Raw genomic sequence first — 10,272 nt, forward strand, 5'->3', positions numbered from 1 at the left:
CATCTGCTGCTGAAGGAAGCTTCTCTGGTGGCTGAGTCAGACACTCATCTATCAGTAGAGCAGAATATTACCATGAGTCATTTTATTACTGCGTTTGATTTTACCTTAGGTCCCTGGGTTATCTAGTCTCAGGTTCTTGGTGACCTACGCACTATCAGGTATGGGTTCCATCTTGTGGAACAGGCCTTAAGTGAAATTAGCTATTTGGTTGGTTACTCCCACAAGCTTCGTGCCACCATTGCCTAACACATCTTCCAGAATCCCACTGTCCATCAAAGGTGGCTGGCTTGGTGTTTGTATGTCTTTTTTGGTAGCCTGCAGAGTACCTTCTTATACCAAAGCCGCTAGAACATAAAAGTGAAGGCTGTGTAGGTGTCAGCTCATCTTCTCCATGTCCAGTGAATTGTGTAGGTTTTGTCTTCAGCAGTGGGGCCTTGCTGTCAGCTTGTGGAGAGCAACCTGTAGTCTTGGCAACAGCCTGGGATGTTTGGAGATTCCCATGGGCTCCTTTGGCCAACAAGCAATTAGATGTAATCCAATCCCAGTACTGAAAACTTCATTTGGTGACAGTTGGGACTCTGTCTCCCCATTATTTAGATCACCTTCAGATACATATATATTTTAGGGAGCTTCTACTGTATTGGGCTTTTGTTCTACCCATCAAAGGGCCTTAATTTTAGCCATCTCTCCTGTATCTCTGCTCTCCTCCTCCCCACTTGATCCTCCCACTGTAGCCCCCCCCATAATTATCTATTATATTTCCCTAGGGAGATCTATCACCTCATCCTTTCCTACCCTCTGCGATTCTATGGATTGTAGCTTGGTGACCATTGACTTACCAGCTAACAAGCACACATAAGTAAATACACACCACATTCATCTTTTTGGGGTCTGGGAACACTTAATTTAGGAGGATTTTTTTTTTCTATTTCCACCCATTTACTTGTAAATTTCAGGATGTCATATTTTTCTAACAGCTGAGGAGTACTCCCTTGTGTAAATGTAGCACATTTTCTTTATCCATTCTTCTCTTGAGGGACATCTAGGTCGTTTCCAGTTTCTAGCTATTATGACTAGAGCAGCACTATCATGGCTGAGCAAGTGTCTCTTTGGTAGGATGAAGCATCCTTCGGGTAGAAGTCCAAGAGTGGAACAGTTGGATCTTGAGGTAGATCGTTTCCCATCTTCCTGGGAACTGCCACACTGATTTCCACAGTAGCTGTACAAGTTTGCATCTCACTAGCGATGGAGGAATGTTCACCTTACTCTACATCCTTGCCAGCATGAACTGCCACTTGTTTTATTTGATCTTAGCCATTCTGATGAATTTAAGCACTCAGGAGGCAGAGGTGGGCAGTTCTCTGTGAGTTCGAGGCCAGCCCAGTATACAAAGCAAGTCCAGGACTGGCAAGGCTTGCTACACAGAGAAACCCTGTCTCAAAAACAAAACAAAACAAAATACAACAAAACAAAAACAACAAAGATGAAATCTCAAAGTACTTTTGATTTGCATTTCTCTGATAGCTAAGGATGTTGAACATTTCTTTGTTTCTAGCCATTTGAGTTTCCTTGAATGAGAATTTTGTTCAGATCTGTATCCCATTTTTAAATTAGGTTATTTGGTGATTGTTCTTGATATCTAATGTTTTTTTTTTTTAAAAGATATATATATCTTGGATATTAGCCCTCCTTTGGTAGAGATCTTTCCCATTCTGTAGGTTGCCACTTTGTTGGGATGACAATGTCCTGTACCATAGGGAAGCTTCTCAGTTTCATGAAGTCCCATGTGTTAATTGTCCATCTCAGTGCCTGTGCTACTGGTGTTCTGTTCAGGAAGTTGTCTTCTGTGCTGATGAGTTCGAGACTATTTCCACTTTCTCTTCTATCAGGTTCAGTGTGTCTGGTTTTATGTTGGTGTGCTTCACCCATCTGGAGTAGAGTTTTGTCCAGGGTGAGAAGTATGGATCTATTTGGATTCTTGTACATGCAGCCATCCAGTTTGCCAGCACCATTTGTGTCTTTTTTCCCAGTGTGTGTGTTTCTGACTTCTTTATCAAAAAATCATGTGTCCATAGATGTGTGGATTTATGACTGGGTCTTCAATTCAATCCCATTAATCAACACAACTGTTTTTGTGCCAATACCATGCAGTTTTTTTTGTTGTTGTTGTTGTTTTTTGTTTTGTTTTGTTTTTTTCCAAGACAGGGTTTCTCTGTATAGCCCTGGCTGTTCTGGAACTCACTCTGTAGACCAGGTTGGCCTCAAACTCAGAAATCCACCCTCTGCCTCCCAAGCACTGGGCTTAAAGGCATGCACCACCACTGCCTGGCAACCTTGCAGGTTTTTTTTGTTTGTTTGTTTGTTTTTTTTTCGAGACAGGGTTTCTCTGTAGCCCTGGCTGTCCTGGAACTCACTCTGTAAACCAGGCTGGCCTCGAACTCAGAAATCCACCTGCCTCTGCCTCCCAAGTGCTGGGACTAAAGGCGTGTGCCACCATCGCCTGGCAACCTTGCAGTTTTTATAATTATAGCTCTGTAGTGCATTTTGAAATCGGGGGAGTGGTACCTTCCACAGTTTGTTTGTTTTGTTTTGTTTGTCATTCAGGATTGTTTTTAGCTATCCTGGGTTTTTTGTGTTTCCATATTGAGCTGAAAAAATGTGTGAAGAATCGTGTTGTAATTTTGATGGGGATTGCACTGAATCTGTAGATGACTACTTTTACTATATTAATCCTACTGTTAATGAGCATGGGAGATCTTGGGAGATCTTGGGAGATCTTTACTTTTTGTTTTATTTTGTTTTTGTTTTTGTTTTTTTGAGACAGGGTTTCTCTGTGTAGCCCTGGCTGTCCTGGAACTCACTCTGTAGACCAGGCTGGCCTCAGACTCAGAAATCTGCCTGCCTCTGCCTCCCAGGTGCTGGGATTAAAGGTGTGCGCCACCACTGCTTGGCTTTTACTTTTTCTGATATCTTCTTGTCTTTCTTTAATGATTTGAGGTCTTTATATACAAGTTCTTAGCTTGCTTAGTTCCCCAAGATGTTATACATTATTTGAGGCTATTGTGAAAGGGTTGTTTCCCTGATTTCTACTCCGTCCATTTGTCATTTGTATGTGGGGAAGCTACTGATTTTTGTGAGTTAATTTTGCATCCAGCCACTTTGCTGAAAGTGTTTATCAGCTGTAGGAGTTCCCCAGTGGAATTTTTAGAGCCAACTATATATGCTATCATATCACTTACAAATAAAGATACTTTCACTCTTCCTTTCCAATTTGTATCTTTGTATCTCCTTGCTGTAAACTGCTTTTTTTTTTTTAATGTTGAGGTACACCCCTAATATTCCTGATCCCTCCAAGACTTGTATCATGAAGGGATATTGGATTTTGTTAAAGGCCTTTTCTGCATCTAATAAGATGAGCATGTGGGTTCTGTCTTTAGTCTGTTTATATGGTGGATTACATTTATTGATTTTAGTGTATTAAACCATCTCTGAATGTCTGGGATAAAGCCTAACTTAATCATGGTGGATGGTCTTTTTCATGTGTTCTTGGATCTATTTTGCTGAGAATTTTCACATATATGTTCATAAAGGAAATTGGTCTGTAATTCTCTTTCTTTCTTGGGGTTTTATGTGATTTGGGTGGCAGGTTAATTGTGGTCTTGTGAAATGAATAGGGCAATATTTCTTCTGTTTCTATTTGGTGAAATAATTTGATGGGTGTTGCATTAACTCTTCTTTGAAAGTCTGGAAGACTAAAAATGGCTGGCCTTGGGCTCCCCCCACCCCCTTTGGAGGCTTTTAATGACTGCTTCTATTTTTCTAGGGGCTATAGGTCTGTTTAGATTGCTTATCAGTCCTAATTTAACATTCATAAATGGTATGTATCCAGAAAGTTATCCATTTATTTTTGACTTTCCAATTTGGTGGAGTACAGGTTTTAAAATATGGATTCTCTGGATGCCCTCAGTGTTTGGTGTTGTACCCCACTTTTCATTTCTGATTTTGCTAATTTGTGTCTTCTCTCTATGCCTTTTAATTAATTTGGATAAACAGTTTGTCAATCTTATTGTTTTTCTAAAAAAAAACCAAACTCTTTGTTTTTCTAATTATTTTGTCATTTTTGTGTGTTTGTTTTCATTGATCTCAGCCCTGCACTTCATTATTTCTTGCCATCTACTCATTTGGGGTATGAACACAGCACGAAATGCTATGAACTTCTATGCTTCTAAGAACTGCCTTCCTTATGCGTTATAATTTTGTATGTTGTATGTATATTTGTATGTTATGAATTAATTTTCATTCATTTCGAGACTGTCTTTAATTGTCTTAGTTAGGATTAGTTTGGGTGTGATGAAACACCATAGCCAAAGCAACTTGTTGGGGAAAGGGTTTGCTCGACTTCCACTTCCACACCATAGTCCATCCTAGAAGGAAGCCAGGGCAGAAACTCAAACAAGGCAGGAACCTTGAGGCAGAGCTGATGGAGATCTGCTGCTTGCTAGCTTGTGCCTTGTGGCTTACTCAGCCTGCTTTCTTATAGAACTCAGGACCACCCACCCAGGGATGGCCCCAGCCACAATGGTCTGGGCCCTCACCCACCAACCTCCAAGAAAATGCTCTACAGCCAGATCTTGTGGAGGCATTTTCTCAACTGAGGTTCTCTCTTTTCAGACAACTTGGGTCAAGTTGACATAAAACTAGCCAGCACATTAATTTCTTTCTTGACCCATTTTTCCATTCAATAGTGAATTGTTCCGTTTCCATGAGTTCGTAAACTTTCTGTGGTTTCTGCTGTTGGTGACCCCCCCCCCCACTTTAAATCCGCCGTGGTCAGATAGGATACGGGGCGTATTTTGATTTTCTTCTACCTATTGAGACTTGCTTTGTGTCTGAGCATATGGTCAATTTTGGAGAAAGTTCCCAGGTGCTGAGAAGAAAGTATGTTTTTGTGTTTGGGTAAAACATTCTGTAAATCTGTTAGGTCTTTTCGGTTTATAGCCTCAGTTAGCGCCAGCATTTCTCTATTTAGTTTTTGTCTGACTGACCTGTCTGTTGATGAAAGTCGGGTATTGAAGTCTCCCACTATCAGGTGTGAGGATGCGTGTGTGATTTCAGGCACGGTAGTGTTTCTTTTATGAACTTGGGTACCCTTGTGTTTGGTGTAGAGCTCTTGGGCTTTTCCTTTCATGACTGTGTAGTGTCCTTCCCTGTCTCTTTGGATTAGCTTTGGTTTGAAGTCTGTTTTTTAGACATTAAAATGGCCACACCAGCTTGTTTCTTAGGTCCATTTGCTTGTAACACCCGTTTCCATCTACCTTGGGGTAATGTCTACCCTTGATATTAATGTGTATTTCTTGGATGCATCAAAAAGATGGGTTCTGGAGATCTTTTTTTTGTTTTGTTTTGTTTTGTTTTGTTTTTTTGTTTTTGTTTTTTGAGACAGGGTTTCTCTGTATAGCCCTCGAAAAACCAAAAAAAAAAAAAAAAAGATGGGTTCTGCTTTCACATCCATTCTGTTAGTCTGTGTCTTTTATTGGGCAGTTGAGACCATTGATGTTGAGAGATATCAATGACCAATGATGGGTAATTCCTGTTATTGTGTTGTTCGTGTATGTGTGTGTGTGCATGTCTATCTGTACGTGTGTCTGTGTACCCAAGACAGGGTTTCTCTGTATAGCCCTGGCTGTCCTGGAACTCATTCTGTAGACCAGGCTGGCCTCAAACTCAGAAACTCACCTGCCTCTGCCTCCCAAGTGCTGGGATTAAAGGCGTGCGCCCCCATTGCCCAGCAATGTGTGTTTCTCTCCTTTTGATCTGCTAGTCTGGGATTATTTATTCCCTGTGTTTTCTTGGGTGTAGTTAACCTCTTTAGGTTGGAGTTTTCCTTCCAGCACCTTCTGTGGGGCTGGATTTTAGACAGATATTTCTAAAATTTGGCTTTATCATGGAATGTCTTATTTCCTCCAACTATGTTGATCGAAAGTCTTGCCGGGTATAGTAGTCTGGGCTGGCATCTGTGGTCTCTTAGCATCTGCAGCACATCTGTCCAGACCCTCTGGCTTTTACAGTCTCCACTGAGAAGTCAATTTCTAGCAGACCTTCTTTTATATATTACTTGGCCTTTTTCCCTTGCAGCTTTTAATATTCTTTCTTTGTTCTATACATTTGGTTTTTTGAGTATTATGTGCTGAGGGATTTTCTTTTCTGGCCCTGTGTTCTGTATGCTTCTTTTACCTTGACAGTCATCCCTTTCTTTAGGTTAAGAAATTGTTCTTTAATGATTTTGTTGACAATATGTACTGTGCCTTTGGCCTGGCTTTCTCCTCTTTCCCTGTTCCCATTATTCTTCCATTTGCTCTGCTTATGGTGCTCCAGGGTGGATGTTTGGTGCCGGGAGTTTTTTAGATTTAACATTTTCTTTGATTGATATATTCATTTCCTCTAACCTGTCTTCAATGCTTGAGATTCTCTTTTTCTTTTTCTTTTTTTTTTTTTAAGAGTTATTTATTTATTATATGTAAGTATACTGTAGCTGTCTTCAGACACTCCAGAAGAGGGCATCAGATCTCATTATGGATGGTTGTGAGCCACCATGTGGTTTCTGGGATTTGAACTCAGGACCTTCAGAAGAGCATTCAGTGCTCTTAACCGCTGAGCCATCTCTCCAGCCCCAGATTCTCTTTTTCATCTCTTGTACTCTGTGGTTCCTGTTAGAGTTCCTAAATTTTCCAGATTTCCCTCAGGTTGGGTTTTCTTTATTATTTCCATTTTCAGGTCTTGAGTGGTTTCACTCATCTCCTTCCACTGTTTGTGTTTGTATAGATTTCTTAAGGGATCCACTCATGTCCTCTTTAAGGAGCTCTATCATATTCATAAAGGCTGCTTTAGGGTCTTTATCTTGGGCTTCAGCTGTGTTGGAACACTCAGGGTCTGCTATGGAAGGGTTGAGGGACTCTAGTGGAGACATATTGTCCTGGCTGTTATTGACTGTGTTTTTACATTGGCATCTAAGCACCTGGCATTGGGGAGATTGTCATTTTAGGTGCTGATATCTGCTCTGGTCTTTGTTGGGTCCATGTGTCGTTCCTTGGTTCTGTTGCCCTCTCTGGCTCTCACGAGAATGTAGTAGCTGTGTGTTGCCTGGTAGAAAATTCTTCTGGGGTCCTGATAGGTGTGGTCACTGGGGGTTCCAAGTAAAATGTGTTTCCGGGTACTGGGAGCTGACCCTTGGGAATGGGCTGAGGCAGGGTAAGGGGGTCCACAGGAGGGAGGAAAGCAGGGTGTTCCACTATGAACTGCTTAGTGCCCTGGGAATGGCCATAATAGGTGGTCTGCTATAGACCCCGGGATGAGCGTGGGGGTTGGATGTGGCTGAATGAAGGGGCAGGCAGTTAGCTTACTTGCTTCCCTGCTCGGAGTGGCCTGTGGGTTCCCAGAGGAAGCCTGCTGGACTTGGGGGCTGAGATAGTGCAATGGGCCAGGGGTGGGGTTTCGATCCACGGTTGACAAGCGGGGGTGGGGGTGGCTACAGTAGCCGTTCTGCTGCTGAGCTGAGGATGAGCCTCAGGGACAGCATTTGAAGGAGCAGAGAGGGCGGTGCAGGTCTGTTTGTCAGCCTACCTGCCTCCCTGGCTAGAGCGCCCACCCTTACTTTTTGAGACACGGCATCATCGCTGTCCCCGGAGCTCACTGTGTTTAGGCTGCCCGGGCATTGACCTCTTGGCATCGTCTTGCCTCTGTCTTTCCTGCGCTACAGGCTCCAAGCTGCTACTCATACCAACTTTTACGCAGGCGACGGCGGGAAATCTGAGCTCGGGTGTTCGTGCACAGCTCACATTCATTCCTCAGACCTCGTCTATGTCATCTAAAAAAACTTGTATTTTAATTTTTTGTCTCTAGAGACATGAGTTGAATATGAAAATTACAAATATAACTGAGAAATTGAGGAGGACTGTAGGCACCTTAAGGCCTAGCTTTAGCTTTAGCAGAATAAAATGGCTGTTTTTTTCCTTTCTGTAGCGGGGAGGATCAAGCAGGGCCTTGGGCATGACAGTCAAGTTATAACCTGACTCACCTGCCTGGTTTTTTGTTTTGTTTTGTGTTTTTTAATTGATTAATTTTTAGTTTATTTGACAGGGTTTCACTGAGTAGCCCTGGCTGTCCTGGAACTTGTTATATACACTAGGCTGGTCTCAAACTCACAGAGATCTACCTGTTTCTGCCTTCTGAATGCTGGCATTGAAGGTGTGTGCCACCATGCCAGGCCTTGCATATTATATTTCTAAAGATCTGTTGTTTTAATTATGACTATGTGCATGAGTGCAGTTACATGTGGAGTCCAGAAGAGGGAACTGGATTCCCTGGAACTGGAGTTAGTTTGGTTGTAAATTGTAGGACATGGTTTATATGACAAACCTGGGTCCTCTATAAGAGTAGTAAATGCAGGCTGGCAAGATGGCTCAGCAGGTAAGAGCCACTGACTGCTCTTCTGAAGGTCCTGAGTTCGGATCCCAGCAACCACACGTGGTAGCTCACAACCACTGGAATGAGGTCCTGAGATCAACAACAGCCACACACATGATAGCTCACAGCCATTTGTACAGCTACAGTGTACTCATACACATAAGATAAATAAAAAATAAATTAATCTAAAAAAAAAAGAGTAATAAATGCTGTTGACTGCTGAGCCACCTCTCTAGTTAGGGTTTTAAAATATTTATTTATTTATTTATTTAGGTTTTTCGAGACAGAGTTTCTCTGTGTAGCCCTGGCTGTCCTGGAACTCACTCTGTAGACCAGGCTGGCCTCAAACTCAGAAAACCTCCTGTCTCTGCCTCCCAAGTGCTGGGATTAAAGGCGTGCGCCACCACCGCCCTGCTCATGTGTTATTTCTAAAGAAGACAATTTAAGAATATCAGATGAGACTAAAACATGGGTTAGGAAGGTGGCTCAGGGGTGAAGTAGCACTTGCTGACCAGGAGTGCACTCACTCTCTTGAGCAAGCTGTCTAGCAGAACTAGCCTAAACACGGACTTCCAGGACCAGTGAGACCCTGCTTCGATATATGACATAGAGAACAATTGAAGACATCCTGCTACCGGTCTGTACTCACATGTGCACAGACAAGCACACACACACACATGCATGCTGTACACACAGACTTTAAAAAATATTTTATTTTATTTATGTGTCTGTGTGAATAGGTGCTCTGGAGGCCAAAAGTGGTTGTCGGATCCCCTGAAGCTAGACTTGGTGTTTGTGAGTCACCCAGTGTGGGTGCTAAGGTCTGAACTGCTGTCCATTGCAGGAGCAGAAAGTTCTACTATTAACCACTGAGACATCTCTCCAGTCCTGGACACACACTCTTATTAAAAAAAAAAAAAAAAAAAAAAAAAAAAAAAAAAAAAAAAAAAAAAAAAAAAAAAAAAAAAAAAAAAAAAAAAAAAAAAAGACGAGGTGTGTGAGTGCTTTTTTAAAAAAAAAAGATTTATTTACTTTATTTATATAAGTACATCATAGCTGTCTTCAGACACACCAGAAGAGGGCATCAGATCCCATTACAGATGGTTGTGAGCCACCATGTGGTTGCTGGGAATTGAACTCAGGACCTCTGGAAGAGCAGTTGGTGCTCTTAGCCGCTGAGCCATCTCTCCAGCCTGTTTAAGTGCTTTTGTAATGTTCTAATGCTGCAATAGCGAGTCTTTGCGCCCTTTACATGTGCCTCCTGTGTTGTTTACTAATTGTACAACTGGCACCATACAAGCATACTTATAATCTTGAACCTATGAAAGTAGCAACTACTTAGTCTCCAGGGAGGGCCATAAAGGAGGGTAGGGGAAGAGTATGGCATCTAAAACTGTTTCCCTTTTCATGTTTTTGCATGTGTTTGTATGTGCATGCGTGTATATTTTCATGTGTGTGTGTGTGAGGGTGTGCTATGGTATATGTGTGGAGGTCAGAAGACAACTACCTGGAGTCAGTACTCTCCTTCCACCATTTAGGTCCTGGAAATTGAGCTCTTATCCTTCAGGCCTGGTGGCAAGGGTCTTTATTCCCAAAGCATCTCACCCTGAGAGACTGTTTCACTACAAATGTATTACTGCAGTCTTAAATAAAGACTGTAAAAGACTGGTGGTAGTTTATTGGGGATGCTAGTATGGTGGAATCTGGGATTGCAGTGCACATGGCAGCCAGAAGGTGGCAGCATGAGACCAACAGAGCAAAGCATGAACCCAGAAACCAGCAAACTTCTGAAGGTGAGGGCTTCTTGCT

This window comes from Mastomys coucha, unplaced genomic scaffold, assembly GCF_008632895.1.
Source record: "Mastomys coucha isolate ucsf_1 unplaced genomic scaffold, UCSF_Mcou_1 pScaffold18, whole genome shotgun sequence".
Taxonomy (NCBI): Eukaryota; Metazoa; Chordata; class Mammalia; order Rodentia; family Muridae; genus Mastomys; species Mastomys coucha.